Raw genomic sequence first — 22,527 nt, forward strand, 5'->3', positions numbered from 1 at the left:
GAATTCCATGTGACCAAAAGAATCTAAGGTGGGGGAAATGGCTGGTAGGTCAGTTATTTCCTTCAAGATGCTATTTTTAACATCATGGCGGTCATTAAGTTGAGTCCTTATTACGGGAATAATGGCAGTGAATCACACTTTATAGAAACTGTGACGGAGGTTTTGAGTCATCATCGGTACTAATCACAGAAAATACAATTGCGAGTCGTACCATCCATACACAGCAGGATAAGTTTGTAAAACAGCGCTAACATCTCATTGCAGCAATTTCAAAGACAAGACTTCCATGAGATACAACAATGCCAGCATTAGCTGAACCCCCACATCCTGCAAACCAACCTCCTCTGTGCAAACTAAACTTTTTTTTAAAAAAGTATTTATTTTTATTTAAAAGTCAAAGGGAATGATATACACACTCACACACACACAGATCTTACATCTGCTGCTTCACTCCCCAAATGGCTACAACAGCAAGAGCTAGGCCAGTACAAAGCCAGGAGTCATTAGCCAGCAGCCAGAAGGTTTTCCAGGTCTGCTAGGTGGATGCAGAGACCCAAGTATTGGGCCAGCCTCTGCTGTTTTCCCAGGTCACAGGCTGGGACCTGGATGGGAAGTGGAGCAGGGACTTGGATCGGTGCTCATATGGGAGGCTGACCCTGTAGGTGGAGGATTAGCTTGTGAGGACATGAGGCTGGCCAATGTTTCTTTCTTTTAAGAAGTTGAATACACATGAAAAGCGCCAAGTTCATCAACAATCTACTTCTTTGGTCACCGTGTGTGCCACTAAATGCAATCCTGGAAGATTTTATTATTCTGCCAAAACAAGACAATGAGGTTTGCCATCCAGTGTGAAGATTAAAGTGGGCAGGATGACTCAGGGCTAATGGTCTAAAGTCTGAAAGCCACCAGGCCTGCTTGTTTTCAACACCCTAACAGTTCTTCCACTGAAGGACAGGGTGCCAACTCAGGAAGATGGTGCACGAGTTACAGCTATCTTGGCTATGGACTATTTTTTGTTCAACATGTATTTCCAGAGTAAATTTAGCAAATGAAAATACAGCCTGACTTGCTAAGGATGTCCCCTTCCCTGCCAAAAATGCCAAGCTGCTTGCTCAAAAACTGTCACTAATTAGCAGCTGCTGCTGTAAAGAAAACGAGAGCAAGTGCCAATACGAGCATATTGAACTGAGAGAGGGCCCTGGGATAGGGAGTGGGAGATGCAGAGCTCTATACTGTCTAGTAAACTTTAGAAACAGGGCGCTCTAAGGGTTGGTGCTATGATACAGTAAGTTAAACTTCCGTCTGCAGTGCCGACACCCCATATGAGCACTAGTTTGTGTGCCAGCTGCTCTATTTCTGTTCCGCTCCCTGCTTACACACCAAGGAGAGCAATGGAGACTGGCCAACTTCTAGGGCCCTTGCACTCATATGGGAGACCCAGAAAAGGCTCCAGGCTCCTGGCCTTGGACTGGCCCAGCTCTGGCTGTTGTGGCCATTTGGAGAGAGAAGTAGTAGATGGAAGATTTCTCTCTTTGTCTCTCTTTTTCTCTCTGTAATTATGCCTTTCAAATAAATAAATCTTAAAAAAAATGAACAAGGGCATTATAAATTCCAGAGAAGGGGGCAAGGCATTACTGGATACAAATATTGTGAGTCTATATTTAAAGAGAAAACAGGGCCTGGCGTAATAGCCTAGTGGTAAAGTCCTCACCTTGCATGCACCGGGAACCCATATGGGTGCTAGTTCTAATCCCGGTGGCCCCACTTCCCATCCAACTCCCTGACTGTGGCCTAGGAAAGCAGTCGAGGATGGCCCAAAGCCTTGGGACCCTGCACCTGCGTGGAAGACCTGGAAGAAGCTCTTGGCTCCTGGCTTCAGATAGCTCGACTCCAGCTATTGCAGCTGCTTGGGAAGTGAACCAACAGATGGAAGATTTTCCTCTCTTCTCTCCCCTCTCTGTATATCTGACTTCCCAATAAAAATAAATAAATCTTTAAAAAGAGAGAGAGAGAGAGAAAGCAATGGAAGATTTTCCTAACACCCTGAGCTTACAGAAATGTCATGAAAATGATATCAGTGAATTCCATCACAACCATTTCCACCTTTTGATATGAACCATCTTGGTTTTGGGTAAGTTTTTCTTTTTTTTTTTTAAGATTTACTTTATCCTTATTGGAAAGGCAGATTTACAGAGCAAAGGAGATACAAAGATTTTCTGTCCACTGATTAATATCTTCAAGTGGATGCCATCTCTGGAGCTGAGGCAATCTGAAGCCAGGATCCAGGAGCTTCTTCTGGATCTCCCATTCAATGCCAGATCCCAAGGCTTTGGGCCGTCCTTCTTTGCTTTCCCAAGTCACAGGCAGGGAGTTGGATGGGCAGTGGACACAAATCAGCATCCATATGGGATCCCAGCGGATGCAAGGGGAGGATGTAGCCACCGAACCTTTACACTGGGCCACTGGGTAAGTTTTCATTGTCTATACTTCTGTTTCTGGCACATTAACACTGATCTATAGACAATACAAAAACGGGACTTTATTTTTTTTAAAAAAAAGACTTATTTTTATTTGAAAGACACAGGTATATAGAGAGGAGAGACTGGGAGATCTTCCAGCTGATTCATTCTCCAGATGGTTGTCTGTGATGGCCACAGCTGTGCAGGTTCAAAAACAGAGGAAGTTTGGAGTTTCTTCCAGGTCTCCCACATGGGTCAGGAGCACAGGGATTTGAGCCATCTTCTTCTTCTTCTTTTTTAAGAAACCGGTGTTTATTTTCCGTCAACTTCACTCCATGTCTGCTTCAAAGACTGCAGATCACTTAAGACCACTCGGTGGTTGTTCCTACCCATTCAGTGGCCTGAGCCGTGGGGGCTGCAGACCAGTCTTCAGTGGCAGGCTGGGTGCTCCAGTCTTCAGTGGGGAACTGCTGGGTGGGCACAGAAGGCACCTGCACACCCTCAGACCAGACTGCAACCTCAGGCTGGGTAGCCGTGAACTCAGGAGCGGGGCGGTCCATTCACCCTGGAACTCCTCCTTGGTCACAGCCTTTTCAGCTGCAGCCTGCTCTTCTTTTTCAATCTCTTCAGGATCACGGTAGAAGTAGAGATTAGCCATGACCTCCCATGGGTGTTCATGGGAGATGGTGCCACGCATGCGCAGAACCTCCCGGGCCAGCATCCACATCAAACCCAGAGTGGGCTCCCTTGTTGTTGCACAGGGTGGAAATGTCCACGTAGCACAGAGGAGAGTCCACACTGCACAGAGCGATGGTGGGCAGGTTCATGTACGATGCCACCGTGAGGGGCTGGTGGTCGGCCCTGGGATCTGTCACCACCAGGAGCCATGGCTCCCGGAAGGTGGCCTGGATCTGGTTAGTGAAGGTGCCAGGAGTGAAGCGGCCAGTGATGGGAGTAGCTCCAGTGGCAGCAGCCAACTTCAGCACAGCCCTCTGGCCAGTGTTCCGGGAGGAGATCACGCTGACATCCGCAGGGTTCTCAATGGCCACGATGGCTCACGCTGTCAGCAGGAGCTTCTCCCAGGTCCTCTGGAGGGACGTAGATGCCATCGCTTTTCCTTTTGTAGATGTACTGTTCCATCTGGAAGTCAAGGTTGGTGCCTCCCAGGTGGGTTCCTGCAGCCAGGAACTTGAGGACATCCTCCTCCTCCATCTGCAGGACATCAAGGGCTCCGGACACTGTGACAGCTTCCCTGTAAAGTTACGCCGGGAATCAAAGACAATGCTGTATGGAGCTCTTGCCAGGAGCACGAAAGCTTGAGCCATCTTCTTACTGCTTTCCTGGGCACATCAGCAAGTTGCTGCATGAGAAGTGGAGCAGCCAGGACGTGAATCAGCACCCATGCTGGCATTAAGGCAGAGACTTAACCTATTATGTCATATGAGGTCCTGGCTCCAGCCCCCACAGTGGAACTTGAAAGTACCTTTCAGGGATCAGCATGATGGTGCAGGGGACTAAGTTGCCCCTTGCAATGCTGGCATTCCCTAACAGAGTGTTGTGCCCAGCCTCAGCTGTCATGTTTGCAATCCAGCTCCAGGCTCATGTATCTACGTAGGCAATGGAATATGGCACAAGCCATCCGTCTGGGAGACCAGGATAGAATTCTTGGGTGTGCTGTCACAACTGCAGCCTGATTCACTACTGGCTTTGGAAGCCATGTGGGCAGTAAGCCAGTGGATGAAGAGCTCTCGCTCCCTCTCCCTTACTTTGCCCTTTAAAAAAAAAAAAAAGGCAATCTTTCCAGGCCCAGTGCGACAAATGCCAGGATCCCATGTGGTCACTGGTTCTAATCCCATCCAATTCCCTGGGAAAGCAGTCAAAGATGGCCCAAAGCCTTGGGACCCTGCACCCGCATGGAAGACCTGGAAGAAGCTCCTGGCTGCTGGCTTTGGACTGGCTCAGTTCCGGCCGTTGCAGCTGCTTGGGGAGTGAATCAACGGGCAGAAGATCTTCCTCTTTGTCTTTGCTCTTCTCTGTATATCTGAATTTCCAATAAAAATAAAATAAATCTAAAAAATAAGAGAGAAATGTTTCCTATTCTAATGGCTTCAGTCCGGATATTGGGGGTTCTGAACTTCATAGCTGATCCTTTGGTATGGAAAGCAGCCATGAGTGGTGGAAAGCAGAGGGAAGCCAGGAGCAGCGCACTGCTGTACTAGCTCATAGTCCAACATTCTGCTTAGGAGGCACTGAAGCAGTCCAGACCAAGCCCAACACACGGTTTCAAAGCTAAATCACAGGCCTGGAACAGTGGACCAGTGGCTAAATCCTTGCCTTATACATCCTGGCAACCCGTATAGGTCCCGGTTCATATCCTGGCTGTTCCACTTCTCATCTAGCTCCCTGTTTGTGGCCTAGGAAAGCAATAAAGGATGGCCCAAAGCCTTGCGACCCTGCCTATGTGCGGGAGACCCAGAGGAGGCTCTTGGTTTCAGATCAGATCAGCTCCAACGGTTGTGGCCCTTGGGGAATGAACAGTGGATGTAAGATCATTCTCTATATATCTCCTTCTCTCTGTAAATTTGTGTTTCCAATTAAAAAAAAAAATCTTAAAAAAAAAAGCTAAACCACACAGACCATTCTTCAAATAATTCTTCAAAGTTCTCTCTTTTTCTACCAATCAGATCTTCCAAAATATCAAGATATTTCTCTTATCTGAGCTAGTTAATGTCTCCCCACTCCCCGCAAAAATACTCCCTTACTTTCCTTTCTCTTTCCTCCTGCAGGTGGACTGCTATAGAAGTCTATTTTATCTATGCATGGACCTACAGAATAGGTCTTTCTGTAGCAACTACTAAGAAAAATGACAATGAAAAAGAAAGACAAAGAAGAAATGGAAGAAGTGAGAGGACAGACAGGGAAAGGAGGATGAAATAAAAATGGGAAAGAGAAAGGACAGAGAGAATAATTTAGAATAAGAAAATAATTTTCCCAAATCAACAACTTCTGCTGTGGCTGAGGTCCCCTATGTAGATATGTCCCAATGTCTGTATAAACAATTACCAACAACGTACTGGGTACATTGGTAATTTTCTAGCTCATAATCAGGCTATGAGAACAATTTGTTTTATGAAACATTCAGAAGGACTAATCTCTGCTATTACTATCAGTGCAGGTTTACCAGCAAGACTTGGAGTAGATAAACCCACAGACACACAGATTAGGAATCATATTTTCAAAGCTTTAATAACCCCCTAGCGGAATGCAACAAGCTGTTGAATTAACTTGTATTTGGATACTTACTGTGTATGCACGCCCAGCTAGCTTCAGCTACAAAGCAAAAACTGAATATTCATGGAGAAAAAAAAAACTGTCAAATCTTCAAGGTCATTTTAGAAGAAAGAGTAAGGGCTAGCTCTGTGGTCTAGTGGATAAAGCTGCTGTCTGTATTTCCAGCAGCCTGTCCAGCTCCTTGCTAACGCACCTGGGAAAGCAGCAGCCGATGGCCCAAGTGCTTGGGCCCTTGCACCCATGTGGGAAACTGGGAAGAAGCTCCTGGCTTCAGCCTGGCCCAGTTATGGCTGTTTCGGCCATCTGGGGAATGAACCAGTGGCTTTACCTGCTATGCCACAGTGCCAGTCCCTGTTGTAAATTTTTAAATAGGGGGAAAGCCAATGTTTGCTTAGTAAGCTCACATATCTTCCACCTGTAGCTGAGATCCAAAAGGAATAGTACTATTGGTTTTCCTCCTCTTTTCTTTCTTCCATAGGAGAGGGCCTACATCCAGTCCTTCTGAGGGTTAAGGTCTCTGGAAACAAACTTGGAGGTTAAAGGGGAATGAACAGAATCAAGGAGACGGCAACACCCGGCAGCAGGTCCAGCGCAGGGAGGGCGGCGCAGATCAGAGGGCCTGGCTCAGACCTCCAGACGATGTTTACTTCACAAGTGAAGTGCTTGGGAAGCACCAGCAAGGGCACTTCAGAAAGTTTCTGGAGAATGCACCAATCTTTTCATTCCACCGTTCTACAAGCTTTTCTTTGAAGCATCTTCCTAAAACATGCAGGCTCTGTCGTCCCAGGCACGGAGAACACAGCACTGAACAAAACAGACTCTGCGCTGTGGAACTTAGATTCTGGCATCGAAATACGAAATAAAGTTTAGGTAGCCACTTTCACTGTACCTCTGCTATACTTTCAAGTTTTTATTTCTTATTTGCTGCTCTTTACTTCTGTTGAGAGAAAGGGACATTACCAGACTAGAAAATGGGTAAAGAGCAAATCCATACATTCTAATCAGTATTGGGAGGAAATTTTTTTTTTAAAGTCAACATCAGACTAACAGGAGGTTTTCATTTTTGTGAGGTCTCGACAACGTGAAAGCCGTTTCTGAGTAAACAGGGACATCTAGTCACTGCTGCTGAAAGCGGATTGTCTTTATGGAGCTGCATGATACACAGAGCAAACTGGGTCCAATCAGGGACTGCACAACTAAAATCAGCCCAGTGCGGCCTCGCTCCAGCTTTTCCCAGGATACACAGTTTCATTTAGAGGACAACTTGCATGCTTGCAATAATCTCGTCAAATCCTTTATCTCTCAAAGAAGATTTACAGAGTCAATCTTCACAAGTCACCAAAAAAAAAACACAGCACAGAACTAACACCTCATGACAGGAGTCAAGCCTTCCTCACAAAGGAGGAACAGCAACATAAAGTGGCTACATTTAGTCTTTTTTTCCCACAGAATAAAGTATCGGTCAAATTCTTCTGAGACAACAAATGACATCACAGTGAAAACCTGGGTCTAACAAAAACAAATTTGAAAATTCCCACCTGTTTCTCAATCTAACACAACATGTTTCTGTGGAATATAATGAATTTTAAAGCAAAAGAATCAACATTGGGCCCAGAGCAGTAGCCTAGTGGCTAAATCCTCCCCTTGCATGGGATCCCATATGGGAGCTGGTTCAAGTCCCAAATGCTCCACTTCTCACCCAGCTCCCTGCTTATGGCTTGAGAAAGCAGTGGAGGAAGGCCCAAAGCCTTGGACCCTGCACCTGCAATGGGAGATCTGGAAGAGGCTTCTGGCTTCTGGCTTCAGATTGGCTCAGAACAAGTCATTGCAACCACTTTTGGGGAGTGATTCAGCAGACAGATCTTCCTCTCTGCATCTCCTACTCTCTGTATATCTGACTTTTCAGGAAAAAAAAAAAAACCCAGCCTTGTTGGAGCAAGAGACTTTCATATATGCCCTTAAATCTAGATCTTTTGGGATATATTTTAAATATTCTAAAACAGGCAATAGAGATTATAATTTGGAGAAAGGAAATTTTCCCTTTATAGAATCATCCTGAATTTTATCGAAGAATAATTTATAGTCAATAAATTGCAACAAGGAGCACACAATGTAGCAGAATGGTTAAGCCGCCTCTTGGGCCACCCACACCCCTTTGTTAAGAGTTACTGGTTCCGGGCCCGGCGCGGTGGCGCAAGTGGTTGAGTCCTCGCCTTGCACGCCCGGGATCCCATATGGGCACCGGTTCTAATCCCGGCAGCCCCGCTTCCCTTCCAGCTCCCTGCCTGTGGCCTGGGAAAGCAGTCGAGGACGGCCCAAAGCTTTGGGAACCTGCACCCGCGTGGGAGACCCGGAGGAGCGGAGCGAGGCTCCTGGCTTCGGATCGGCATAGTATCGGCCCGTTACGCTCACTTGGGGAGTGAATCATCGGACGGAAGATCTTCCTCTCTGTCTCTCCTCTCTGTATATCCGCCTTTCCAATGAAAAAATAATAAAAATAAATCTTTAAAAAAAAGAGTTACTGGTTCCACTTCTGGCTCCTCTACTTTCTGTCTAGCTCCCTGCTAAGCAGCAGCTGATGGTTCAGACACGTGGGACCCTGCCAGCCAGGCAGGAGATGGGGATGGTGGAGTTCCTGGCTCCTGGCGTCTGCTTGGCCCAGCCCCTGACTGTTTGGGAGGCACTTAGGAAGTGAACCAGAGGGTGAAAAGCCTCAATCTCAATACCTTTCTCTTGCTCTTTTCAAAGAAGTAAGTTTTAAAAACTTTTAAAAAAAGACTTCGCAGGTCAGGCTCTGGAGCTCTGTCTGACCAGTCATCTACCAACAGCTGGAATCATCAGAACTGGGAGAGTCCTGCCCATCACCCCATCCATTGAGAACTAAAAATCACTCCCCTCTTCCTCAAGTTATCTCCTAAGATTAAAACAAAAGGGGGAGAAATCTTTTTTTAAAAAGTATTTCATGTGTAACTAGAGCTCAAATTTCAAACTTAAATTCTTACATACCCCATGAAAATAAACAGTAGGTAAGTCAAAAAGACAAATCAGTTCTTTTCCAGGCAAACTGAATTTAAAACACCAAACCCGGAGCGGGTGATAAGCCTAGCAGTTGGGATGCTGGCTCCCTAGGGTCGGGCTTGACTTTAATTCCCCACTCCGCTTCCTGCAAATGCGGCTCAGTTACCTTCTTGCTGTCAGGTTCTCCCCCTCCCCACCCTCTTCAGCCTGGAAACCCTCAGCATCTGGAGAGTGAATCAGCAGATCTGTGTTCTTTCTGTTTGTCTTTCTGCCTCTTAAATTAAAAAAGTGGAGAATTGGACCTGGTGCGATAGCCTAGCAACTAAATCATCACCTTGTACATGCCAGGATCCTGCACGGGCACTGGTTCGCATCCTAGCTGCTCCACTTCCCTTCCAGCTCCCTGCTTGTGGCCTGGGAAAGCAGTGGTAGAGGACATTCCAAAGCCTTGGGACCTGCACCCACATGGAGACCTGGAAGAAGCTCCTGGCTCAGTCCCAGCTGTTGAGACCACTTAGGGAGTGAACTAGCAGATGGAAGATCTTTCTCTATATATCACATTCTCCCTGTAAATCTTCTTTCCCAATAAAAATAAATAAATCTTAAAAAGAACTAAACAATGAAACATATTTCAAAAGAGAATCTTTAAAATATATATATATATTTATTTATTTATTACATTGCATTATGTGACACAGTTTCATAGGCTCTGGGACTCCCCCAACCCCTTCCCGTATCAAAAGAGAATCTATGCAGCATTCTTACTTCGTACTCATTCTATGAACAAAAATGGAGGGACCTAACTGAAATGCCTAATAATTAAATAATACAGTATATCTGGATTTTCATATCAGTGGGGAAAAGAGGGAGACAGTGGGAAGGATTAGGTTATTTGGGAAAACTGGAAGACAACTTATGTCAATAAATATTAATTATAGTTATCATTAGAGAAAATAAAAATTCCTGTTTTGCTTCATATATAAAATAGAAAAACAGCACCATAAAATATTCTAAAGGAATATATAAACGGGGCCAACACCACGGCATAGCAAGCTAAGCCTCTGTCTGCCATGCCAGCATCCCATATGGGCACTGGCTTGAGTCCTGGCTGCCCTGCTTCTGAGCCAACTCCCTGCCAATGCGCCTGGGAGGGTAGCAAGGACAGTCAAAGTATGTGGGCCCCTGCACCCACGTGGGAGACCTGGTATAGGTTCTGGGCTCAACCTCAGACCAGGCCAGCACCATCGCGGCCATCTGGGGAGTGAGCCAGCACATCGAAGATCTCTGTCTTTCTTTCTCTCTGTAACTCTGCCTTTCAAATAAAAATAAATGCTTTGTAATAAAGAATATATAAATGAAGCTTGTAATCATTGGCTAGGCATTTTTCCTCAGCATGTGTTGATAGCAGGTTCTGAAGATGATTAAACAGACTATAAAGTGTTTAACATTTCTGTACGGGGGGGGGGAAACAACAACAACAAAATTCTACACTAAAAAAGAGTAAATATGAGAGAAAGCTATCTTGGTATGTAAGACAAAAAGCAGCTTTGGATAATTCAAATATTGATAGTAGTAGATGCCTTTGTGTATCTACTTCCTTTGCAAGTCACAAGGAAGAAGTGAAGTGACCAATAGATCTATGGAAAACAACATCCAACCTTGCTACAGATGAAACAAATGGAAGCAAAAAGAAACAGGCCAGCAGGGTGGGCTGGCAACAGTGTGCCATGCAGGGCATGGTGGCCCCTTTCCACTTTTACATGGTCTCCTGGCAGCAAGAAGATGGGGGTGGTCTTTTTGGAGAGCAATTTGGCGCTACTTACAGAATTGACTCAGAGATTCTACTTCCAGAACTTACAGTAAGGAGCTGATCAAATATGTGTGAAAAAACCCACTAAGCCTGAGTTGGCTGCACAGCAGCGGCGGTGGTTGTGTTCTGGCAGAGTCACAAAGAGAACCTTCCATCTTCTGGTTTACTCTCCCAAGGGCCTGTATTCAAGTCCTGGCTTCACTCCTGATTCTAGTTTCTTCTGTACTTTCGGCAGCAAAGGATAACAGTCCAAGCACTGAGACCCGGAGTCTCCTCCGGGTCTCCCACGCAGGTGCAGGATCTCAAGGCTTTGGGCCACCCTCTATTGCTTTCCCAGGCTACAGGCAGGGAGATGGATGGGAAGTGGAGCAGCTGGGATATGAACAGGCACTCATATGGGATCCCAGCACATGCAAGGTGAGGACTTAGCCACTAGGCTACAGCACTGGGCCCAGGAACCTGGAATTCTATCCATGTCTTCTGTGTGGGTAGCAGGGACTCCTGGCTCCTAGTTTCAGATTGGCTCAGCTCTGGCCGTTGTGGTCACTTGGGGAGTGAACTAGCAGATGGAAGATATGGCTTTCCAATAAAAATGAATGAATCGAATATATACATATATATATAGAATTCCAGCTTCCTGCCTTTTAACCTGATCCCACTCTGGCTCTTACGGGCATCTAGGGGAATGAACCAGCAGATGATCACTCTGTGTAATCCCTCTGTTTCTCAACTTAAATTAATTTTTAAAAAGATACACAAATTTTTATGTATACGTCTATTTTACTGAGAAGAGAGGCAAAGGATTTAGAGGCTAGAAATTGCCCTAATCCCTTGGGGCCGGGGACAGCAGCAGGGGATAGCCCAAGTACTTTGATCCCTGCACCATGTGGGGGACACACAAAACACTCCTGCTTCCTTACTTTACCCTTGCAGCCACTGGACAAGTGAACCAGCAGATGGAAAATTTCTCTCTTTAGCTCTCTAACTCCTTCGATTAAATAAATAAAATAAATCTAAAAAAAAAGATTTATGAACCTGGAGAAGGACTTATCTCTGTAATGATACCTAAATTCTTAAAATCAGATAAGATTTGGACACAATCAAGTAACTAGCCCTAGAAAAAAAGCAATAAAACATTTCATACATGAATTTTTAAAATGTTTATAATTTACCAGCGGTATATTATGAACCACACAATCCCAAAGGTGAGACCCCAAGTTTATATAATTTTTATATTACATGGTTGGGTAAAAAGATTCAGAAAAAGGAGATTGCTCTAACTGGGCACAATAATTTGCTATTGACAAAATAGATCATGGAGAAGATTGGCAATTATAAACAAACTGAAACCAAAGGGAAACAATTTTGAATTAAATGAGATTATTACATTTCCAAGAGGTAGAGGAAATAAGAGATGACAAGCAGAGAGAGAGCCAGAAAGTCAACAGAAGTTTCTACGTGTGTAAACACACTGAACAATGTACCTAAAACATTTATCTTCTGGCATTTTAATTAACCATTTATGAATTTAGGTTTCACAAGCCCTAGAAGGCACTAATGTGATTTATTAGTAGTAGTTTTATAGTTTCTAAAGTGGCTTAAAATCAAGTAATTTCAGCAAATTCCATTACAACAAATAACAAAGTAGTTAAGGTAGACTTTTATTTATTCTTATGTGAAACAAACAGATTTATTGATTTAAAAAAATGCATACTGTTTAAGGTTATAACTTCCTAAGTTAAAGAGTGGTAAGATCCAAATTCTGTGCAAAACACTCCCCCTGCAACATCAAGTTGTAATTTATTTCATTTCTCCTCTTTAAATGCCTTCAAATGTTAAAATGCCTCTAAACGCTAGAGCCACTTGCAGAGAAACTATTTTATGTGAATTGATTTAAAGCAGAACACAAGTTTCTTATGTTTTTATGTAATTATTTCTAATTAGTATGGCATATGCCCCAGAGAAAGTGTCTTTGGAGAGTTCCTTTACTGGATATTCCCCAAAGAGTATCATAATAAACATTTAGAGAAGTCACTCAGCATGACTAATGGAGTTACAAGAACTCCACAGGTCCGGCCGCCTTTACCAGGATCACCATGAAAGAGAAAGCTGTGCAAAAGTAAACAAGAAACTGACATAACACAATGCTCGGATGACAAGTTAAAATAAACTGTGCTGATTTTTTTTTTAACTGAAAAGAAAACTCTCACACACACACACACACACACACACATCTTCAGTATGAAATGAATGCTAACCTAGCAGAGCCCACTTACAAATAAAACAACACAATTTTTTATTGTGATAAAATAGTTCTTAATCAACTTCTATGCAGAGAGCTTTCCACCGAGGGTAGGACATTAGCTCAGTCCCCCAGCTCTGAAGGCACCAACAAGGAGCACGCTTTCCACAGGGCTCGGCAGGCAACCTGTAACAGCAACACACAGCCAATCCTGGACACAAACATCACGAGCTGCTCTCCTCTGCTCCTGGCAAGGAGGCCAACTGAAAACGTAAACAGGCTTTGCATTCTAAGATAAATCAATATGCAAACGTCATTTTAAAAGGAACTTTTTTTCCTCCTGATGAAAGTATTGTTCACTGTTACTTGTTTCTTAGAGAAAAATGGGAAGACATTAGAAACCATGTGATACACACGCCACCCTGAATCCCACAACTCAGACATCTTTTTTTCCATGATTTTTTTTTTTCAAGCATGACTAGTATGTGATCATTCTGCCACCTGATTTTTCACTCAGTGACACACTGCTAACTTGCTAAGGTCACTGGATTTTTTTTTCTTTTTTTTTTTTAAATTGGAAAGTCAGATTTACAGAGAGGAGGAGAGACAGAGAAAAGATCTTCCACTACTGGTTCACTCCCAAAAGTGGATGCAGCAAGACACAAACTGCCACCCACATGGGATCCCAGCATATGCAAGGTGAGGACTTTAACCACTAGGCTACCACGCTGGGCTCCTGGATCTGCTTTATAATACTGATTTCAAATAGTTCAATAGCATTCCAATGCACAAATTATACACAGATGTAATAAATGAAGTTATTTTTATATTCTAATGTCACACAGTGAAGCTTACTACTTGTTTGAAATAACTACTTATTTGATGGGCCGAACAAGAGAGCACGAGGGATCCTCTAGCTGCTGGATTGCTCCCTAAGAGGCTGCAATGGCCAGGAGCCAGGACTCCATCCTGGTCTCCTATGTGGGTGACAGTGAGGTCCAGGTTCTCAGGCTGACTTCAGATGCTTTCTCAGGTGCATCAGGAGGAAGCGGAGGAGCTGGGACTGGCACCTGCACTGCTCTGTGGGATACCACGTCGGTGTCACAAGCAGCTGCTTAACCTAAAGGGCCACAGCATTTGCCCCTATGGTAATTTCAAATAATTCTGCCAGGAATATGCTTTCTGCAGACCTTCAGGCACATTTTAGGTTGTATCCTTAAACAAAATTTTACTAACTGGAAATGCTAGGCTAAAGTATTTTAGAAGTTGGATATACATACACCACACTGTCCTCCAAGAAGGGCCCCAACTTACACATCAAGCAAGGAGTGTGAAGGGGTCAGGTCCCCACACTCCCAAGCCTCTTTGTGCTTTTGCAACATTTTTACTGTTTATAAATCTATTAGCAAAAAAAAAAAAAGTATCATTATATCATTGTTTTAATTTTCATTTGTTGCTTTCTAGTCCAGATGAACAACATTTTATAATGATTAGTGGCCATCTGTAATTCTTTTGTTCACTTTCCTTTTATGGGAAACATTTTTTCCTTACTACCAGTTTACATGATGTATATTAGAATACACAGAATATTACCTCACGATGCTCTGTCACATTTATGTGTATACTAAAATATTATACCTTATGCTTTGTTATGCATGTTAAAAACATTTTTCTCATTTTTGTCATCTACCTTTGACTTCTGACATATTTGATAGATATGTATTTTTTTTACATTTTCAGGTTTATATCAGAAATTTTATTAGTTACTTCATGAAAACTGTTTTTGTTCTTTGCAAATTTACAATATAACTGGGACATGATGTTAAACCCTGAGCACGCGAGGCCTCTCCACGTGTAGGTAATGAAAACCCAGGCGGCAAGCCCTGAGGGGCTTCAGGACGCATTTACCTTATGTGCTACGGTCCTGCGTGACCTTGCTCAAGCGCCCGCTGTTGCCACACCCGTTCAGCATGTGAACCGTGTGGTGGCCACGCTGCCTCCAGGAAGCCTGGTGTCTCCCAGTTTGTTTGGACACTTTCCACAGTGAAGGAGACGGCGATTGGCTCACAGAGGAGCTGGTCTTTTCCCTGACAGGCTAGCTCTCTGCAAGACTAAGCCGCCCTTTTAGGTAGTAACAACGGAGTAATACCCACACTTGGGGTTTCCAAGCAGGGCTACATAACTGAAATAATAACTAAAGAAAAATCTGAAAAGGGGGGCTCTCTGCAGGGAACCCCTATAGTGTTCATACTCACCTGTACTTCTGGGGCTACGTGCTACAATGTTCCCTCTACTGAAAACAGATTAAAAGCCTTAAAAACTCAAGCCAACAAGGTGAACTTCAGCTACATTTTGTAAGAACTATCTGTGTATCTACAGTGTGCTGCTTGGTCAGTCCTAAAAGATGACCAGAAGATTTTTAGAAACATTTAAAAATTAATATTTCTGAGAAAACATTTCACCTATTTAAGATTATATTTTATAGAATGCTTTATTATAAAGCTCATAAATTTTGATTTTTGTTACCTCGGCAGATGAAGTACTCAACAGTATATTTTTCTACGAGCTAAAATGGCATGTGTAAAATAGATTCTTGAAAACATGTAGCTCAACTTGGATTTTCTAGAAATTCTACCATCCTACCAGGTACAGGCTGTAAATTTCAGACAATACAAAACACTTGGTTGTTCACAAACTTTCTAATTTACTCTCATCTAAAAGGCTGGAAAGCCCCACTGATAGGTTTTTTAAACTCAGCAGACACAGAGGGAAAAAAACTGCTTTAGTTGTAGGATCTCACTGACAAACACAAGGAAATTCTGAGTTACAGACATCTCACATTAAGCTTTTTCCACTGACATTGTAACTTCTGTCAACATTCAAAGAAAATTCAACCCTGGTCAAAGGTAACAGTTTGACAATCCTGGAAGCTAACATCCTTTGTTTATTTGAACAAGTTTATACTGACAGCACAGGGAACTGGAGGTTTTCTCATCCATGACTGGCTCTCCCAATTCAAATCATTCCTCTTGTGACTGTGAATTCTGTCTTCCAAGATTTAACTTCCTAAACCATTCCCAAGGAAGCATGGAGAGAAAACAGGTGACAGACATTAAAAGGAATAAAAGATGCCCGGCATTAGTTTCTAAGGGCTGTGGCAGAGCTTTTAACACAGAAAGGGGAGTTCGGGTGCCTTAGAATTTGGACCAAATAAGCAAAACGCATAAATCTTTTTCAGAAATCACAATTAATGGCTCTGAAAAGCTTCAACAAAGCAAGAATAAATCCCCACAAAATGGAAGTTGTAATAAAATGAGTGAGCTGGACAAGTGAGTTATCAGTGCAGACGCCCTCGTCACATGAACCCACCGCACTGACACAAACGAGCCTCTTGTGTATAAACAGAGGCTCAGGGGACCGCTTGCTTAGCGCTCTACTCCTGTGATGAATAAGCAGGTGGAAAAAACCAGAAAGGACAACTTGGGTAAAAATTCAGACTCTTTGTTTTAATATAATTTCCACCTGGAGTATACACTTTTTAAAAAGATCTTTTTTTTTTTTTTTCATTTCTTTATTTGAGACAAAAACAGAGAAAGTGCTCTAATTCACTAGTTTACTTTCCCAGTGTCTGCAAGGGCCAGGGCAGAAGCAGGTGCCAGGAGCCAGGCACTGAATCCAAGTCTCCCACCTGAGTGAAAGGAACCCAAACACTTGAGCCGTCACTGCAGTGTCACTGCTGCCTCCCAGGGTTTGCCTCAGCAGGAAGCTGGGATCATGGGCGGGAGCCGAGAAATGAACTTGGATGTGGGAGAACGATGTCCCAATCAGAAAAATGACCATCCCATTGATTATATATTTTCACTGGAAGAGTTTTACTAGTATGTTTGAACAGCAAAAAAATAAAACAAAACAAAACCCTCAAGAATATTTAAAAAGTCAAATTTAAAAAAAGAGTCCATTTTAGAAAGTGAGTAAAGTAATATACAAGCTTCTAAGGAACCAAGTGTTGTGTTACACAGCTGCTGGAGCCCGCTGTCCTGTGCAGTGCAGTGGTCAAGGAGGCCATGTCTGGCAGCAGCTTCTGTGTCTGCAGCCTGCACTGCCACAGCCAGCAACGCGACCTTGTCTAAGTTACTTAACTTCTCTGTGGTCATTTCTTCATCTTCATCAGGGGATAACACCCAGGCCCCTGCGGGTCACAGAACATGGCAAGAGCTGAGTGCACTGCCTGCTGGGCACACCTAAAGGTATCATCTTTATCATCCTTCTACTTCCACAGCTTTGGAACAATTTATCAAACTTTGAATTTTAGATTTTAAAATTATCTTGAAAGATTATAGGGTATTTATCATGAAGTTAATCAGATGAGGCCATGGTAAGTAGACCTATAGGTTAGGATGACAAATAAGGATTTCTAATATAAATTAGGGATGTGGCTGTTACTGGTAACTTTGGTTTGACTTCCCAAACTAAAAGAAATCCCCTACCCGGGGGAAAGAGCAGCATTAGAAGACGCTTGGGTTTGTCCTGTTACCAGTGCAGGGCAACGCCAAATGCACGTTTGCTAGCCTGATGGGCACTGAAAATATTAGTCACCAAGTTAATCCCAACAACTAACAATAATTGATTGGCTCACTGATGTATTTCCCCTTGTCTTCCCCAACCTTTCTCTAACTAGTCAGAAAGGAAAGTTTTCATATTTTCTGAGAATTTCATTACTGCTCTCAAACTATGCTCTACATCTTAGTATAATTTAAAAAAAAAAAAAATGAGTCAGCACAAGGACTCTCCAAAAAAAAAAAAAAAAACCCTAACAGTGCATGGAATATGGAGTTATTTCTCTTAAGAGAAATGTACAAAAAATTTAGAAAAGGGTTATTTAGAGTGCAAAAATATTAGGGAAGAATAAATAGAGCATGAATATGATGGCAGATTTTGTAAGTTAGCTTCCAAAAGTAGGTAAAAAACCATACATGTTCTTTTTCAATCAATATATGTACTTTTCATCTCAAGGGTATAATATCTGGGAAAATGGACATGATTCTTACTAAAAAACCTGAAGAAGAAAATACCGCTTTTGTGATACATTATAACTTCTCGTTCCTTGGGTATTACGGGTATTACGGCTAGGGGTGAACAGGAGGTCAAGAGACTTCCAGTATTAACTTCATTGACCGATGACACTCTACACAGCTATCCACCATGCTAACTAAGTATCGCTTTCAAGACTGTGATCTAAATGAAAGCTCCAAAGAATAAACTGCCCCTAAACTCCAAACACATCTGCACGCCAATCCAGATAGGACTCTACTTAGTGATGACAATTCCCTAGCATGGTGAAGTCCAGGCAAACATCACTTCTTGAACCACTGAGCCGATGCCACACACAAGTCTCTGCCAGGTCCCCAGAATTCACTTCATAACACTAACCCTAGAAGTTACCAACCAGTAAATTATTCTAGAGGATCAAGAAAGATTCTCGGGCTGAGGGCGAGTCCTCCAAACCCTTAGGTTCTCCTTGTCCTTGTTCTTACCCAGTTCCTCCACGATGGTGTGCGTAGGGCACATGCATGTTCTGCACCAGGCACCTATGCAATAGAAACCAACCTTGCACACTGATACTCCAGGCCCTGGACACCAAGTCTGACCCCCACAATCCCCCCTCCCCGCCCCGTCTTACTGTCTCCCAAGCACCTGAGATAAATAAACCCTTTTCTGTTCATGGGGACTTTGTTAGGGTTGTCTTAAGCCTCCTGCCAGGGCTTGAAAACCTTGAAGAGAGTTGGGAAAAGATTTGAGAACATCTTTCCTTCCCAATCAGGCCTTCCCGCTTCACCCGGTAAAGCTGACAGGAAGCAGTATGACGGGTCAAAGAGGAAGCCCGTGACATCTGCTGTCTGTCCTAAGATGTGTACAATAAAACATGACACTACAAGAAGGTGAACACATGGACCTAATTTTGAAAATATAAACAGGAAGCACCCCCCCAACCCAATATTACCATTTGAGAAAAAAAAAAAGGAAACCAAACCCTCAAAGATACCTTCCAAGGAAGTCATGGGTGTGACCAAAACTAACAAAAGTAATAAAACGTCATCTGAAACCGCCAAAATGAGGGTCTCATTCAACCAAACAAAAATTTAGCACCAGCAAATTACTACTTTCTTTTCATCAGTAAAAATAGCATAGATGTGGACATATACAGTCCTCCAGACTGGCTTGGGTTTTAGGTAACAAAGGATCATCATCAATAAAATATCCAATATCAATGTTTTGCGTCAAATAAGGCCACTATTAACAGCAAAGAGAAAAGAAAATGTTTTATCATTGTGATGTTTATAATTTACAAAAACAACTGTCCCATCAGTGGAAACCAGGTTTCCAAATTTGTTTCTAAATTTGTCTTTCTTATTCCCAGAAAGCATACAATTATTGTGTTTCCAACACTGCAGAGGAGAAAAAAATACTCCTGGTTTGAACAGCACTATTTTACAAAGCTCAAATTTAATTTTTGGTCCCGCCTTTCAATACCATACATTGGTGACAGTGATGCTTTATAGTTAAATTTTCCACATCATTTTTAGTAAGTTCCAGAGTCAGGGTATTTTGCTGTTGTGTGACACAGTAGAGGGATATGATTCGGAAGGGCTCACTCACCGACAGCTGCCAGCAGCTCTTCGAAAGAACTAAGTTTCAAACGCCGCCCAAAGCAACCAAGGTGCTAATGGATTTCTGCTCCCTCTTGTAGGAATAACGTGGTAATTCACACTCCAATAGAAGGGAAAACATGTCTCACTGACAAAATCTGTGAGAGGCCGTGAGAGAGTTCAGCATCTTGACAGGGCCCTAGAGGCAGGCTTCCTTTCATTTAACCTTGAATGCACTACTCTATCTAACATCTTTTTCATTTGATAAGACTGTCTTACCTATCTGTCTTACTTAATAACAAGCCAAATGGCTCCCCAGCAAAAGCATATTCACAAATACAAGCCCAACACCAGTCACAAGTCATTTGAATCCCGACAACAAAGTTTGCTAAAAATTCAAATGTCCATAAAAGACACAAAAGTGACACCTTTAGCCTTAATATGGTTTTTCTATGTGTAAATAAAATAAAAACAAGATCAATTGAGAGGAAGGAAAAAGAGATGAAATGAGAAGTCAGAGCAGAATAGGAAGTGTTGGTCAAAATATTTATGTCGTAACACTCCAAACAATGACAGTACTTTCCCTCCTACCTTTATGCGGCATGTAGTACACATTTAAGAAACATACTCACCATCTGAACACACTCCCTATTAACGTCTTGTTGGTAAAAAACATGCAAGCTGAATAGGTGGGAACTATTAAGAGGGAATAATTTATTCAGTGGGGCACACGGAAAAGATTTTGTGCGTGCAGGGTTTAGCTCCAAATTACGCAATAAGTACTGGTGATAAAAATCAACCTTTTCTCTTTTTTTTTTTCCCTGATGTTTCTTTTTCTTTTTTTTAAGATCTTTCCATTCCTCCCCTGTGTCTATACTCAATGCGTGAAATTTTCACCTTCTGGAGGTTACAGAAGCCAAGGCATCTAGGTGCCAACACTTAGTTGACAAAAGTGAGGTACTGCTTTATTAAACATGGCATCCCCTTTTCATAGTTTATTTTTCCTAAAATCAGCAGACCCTCTTCCCACTTAACACTACAAATTCTAGCCACAAGATAGGAATTAGAACAAAAGCAAACAAACAAAAAACTTAATACCTTAAGCCAATCAATAGGATTCTCCCCCACTGAAATGATCAGAACCAAGCCAGTGTTCATGGGGTCACAAAATGAAATCAGAAAAAGCACAAAACAAGGCACAGAAAACATATAACCTCTGTTAGGACGGTGAACCTAAGCCAATAATATACAAACAAATGAACAACAACAAAATGGTGGAGAAAGCGGTAACATTTTCATATCTGAAATAAAGGATAATAAATTTATCTGAGATAATCATGGAGACTCAACAGCTGAAAGTTTATTACAGCCCAGGCAACTCTCCAACCACTTTGGAAACCTAAGATACAAACCGACCATAAACACCACTTGAAGACTAAAACAACGACATCAGCCTAGCATACTATTTGGTGACACACTAGAATATCAAGGGATATTCTCCAAGAACATTTCAGCGGCAATACAGGAACTGCATTAGGGTCACTATCTATATAGGGACCTCCACCTGACTTTGGGAACAATCCAGTCCTGCAACTACAGCCACGGGAACTGAACAGGCCACTTGCTCCCTATACCTGGGCCAAGGTGTCCTCAGTTTGCACAAGAAAGGAGGGGGGCATGATGGCGGGGGTGGAGGGAACCTTTCCTGCTCTCACGCCCACTGCAGGCACCAACACCCGACACCAGGTAGCACGGGAATGGGGCAAGAAGAAGCAGCCCAGGGCCAGGCCCTGTGGCGAAGGGAGACTCGGTATCTCCTTTTGCCTTTAAGGTCCTTGTGGTTTTCAGGAACCCCATCTTCCTACGGAGCTGGCACTTGTTAACCACCCTACTCGGCACCCCTCTTGCTCCACATCAGTTCTTGCCTCTTCGATCATTCTAACCATCTTGCCAGATTCCTTCAGCCTTGAACCAGCTTCGCTGATAAGCCGCAGCCCCTTCCGACTCTCCCTATCTGCCCCAGACACCAGGAGCCCTCTGCCACTCCTGACCTTACCCCAAGGAAACAACAACCCCGCATCCCACCGCCACACCGCACGGCCCAGGCCTGGCGTGGCCTCAAGCGGGATTCCGCACAGCCAAGCCCTCTCAAAATGTTCGTATTTGTGGTCTTCACTCCTTAAAAGGCATTTCTGTTTGCAACTGCGGACGCCCCAACCCCACTGTGCACCCCTGGGCTCACCCCATCCCCGGCCGTCACAGACACCTCTGGAAACGCCAGGGGTTCCTCGCCACCGCACGAGGAAGGCGTGAGGTGGCCGACAACAGCCCCCGTGACTCTCCGGGTTTCCGTATGAGCCCCTCACACACACACCCCAAACACACACACGCCGGGTCCCCCCGCCACGACCTCCGGAAGACCACCCCCTCTCCAGCCCCTCGCGCGCGCCCGCGACGTCCCCCAGCCCCTGTCGCGGCCCGTTCCGTCTCCCCGGCCCCGGCGCGCCTCAGCCGGCAAGCAGCCGCTTCAAGGGCCCGGGAAGCGATGGCGGCGACGCGGTCGGGCGTCTCGGCAGCGGCAGCGCTGGGCCCCACCCGGGCTGGCTCTCCGAACTCGCCCCCGGCCCCCAGCCCGGAGCCCCGAGCCCAAGGCTGGCCCCACAGCTCCTACCTCGCTCGGCCCCGCGGGCGCCAGCGGCAGCTCCAGGCCCGCTCGCTCGCTCGCTCGCTCCCTCCCTCGGCCGGGTCGCCGCGCGTAGTCGTCTGCGCTCGGTCTCCGCCCGGGTGACGGCTCCGGCCGCCGCCAACTCTCCTCCCGCCGGGGCCCACGGGGGCGCGCGCGCGGAGGCCCGGGGGCGCGCCCCGCTTCCTGGTTCCGCCCGGCGCGCGCGTGAGCCCCGAGGTCGCTCGCGCCGAGTCCACGGCCGCCCCCGGGGACCCGGAACTCCACGGCGAATCTGGCGTGGCGGCCCCTCGCGCTCTCCCGGGCCGTGGACGGGTGCTGGCGGCCCCCCTACTCGGCTTCTCAGCGGCGTCCCCGCGAGCACCGGAGGCTTTGTC

At 44.5% G+C, this 22,527-nt stretch overlaps 1 protein-coding gene and 1 pseudogene across 1 annotated transcript in view; both read right to left on the reverse strand.

Moving 5' to 3' along the window:
* LOC121166571 (signal transducer and activator of transcription 5B) overlaps positions 1-22,272 on the reverse strand; it is a 69,010-nt gene extending 46,738 nt beyond the window's left edge. The window contains exon 1 of the mRNA XM_040995768.1: positions 22,139-22,272. The gene's annotated coding sequence lies outside the window, so the exon portion shown is untranslated. The remainder of the gene's footprint in view (positions 1-22,138) is intronic.
* LOC121166573 lies at positions 2,762-3,768 on the reverse strand (annotated as a pseudogene).
* Positions 22,273-22,527: the final 255 nt, after the last annotated feature.

This window comes from Ochotona curzoniae, unplaced genomic scaffold (assembly GCF_017591425.1).
Source record: "Ochotona curzoniae isolate NIBS_2020 unplaced genomic scaffold, NIBS_Ocur_1.0 patch175, whole genome shotgun sequence".
Lineage (NCBI taxonomy): Eukaryota > Metazoa > Chordata > Mammalia > Lagomorpha > Ochotonidae > Ochotona > Ochotona curzoniae.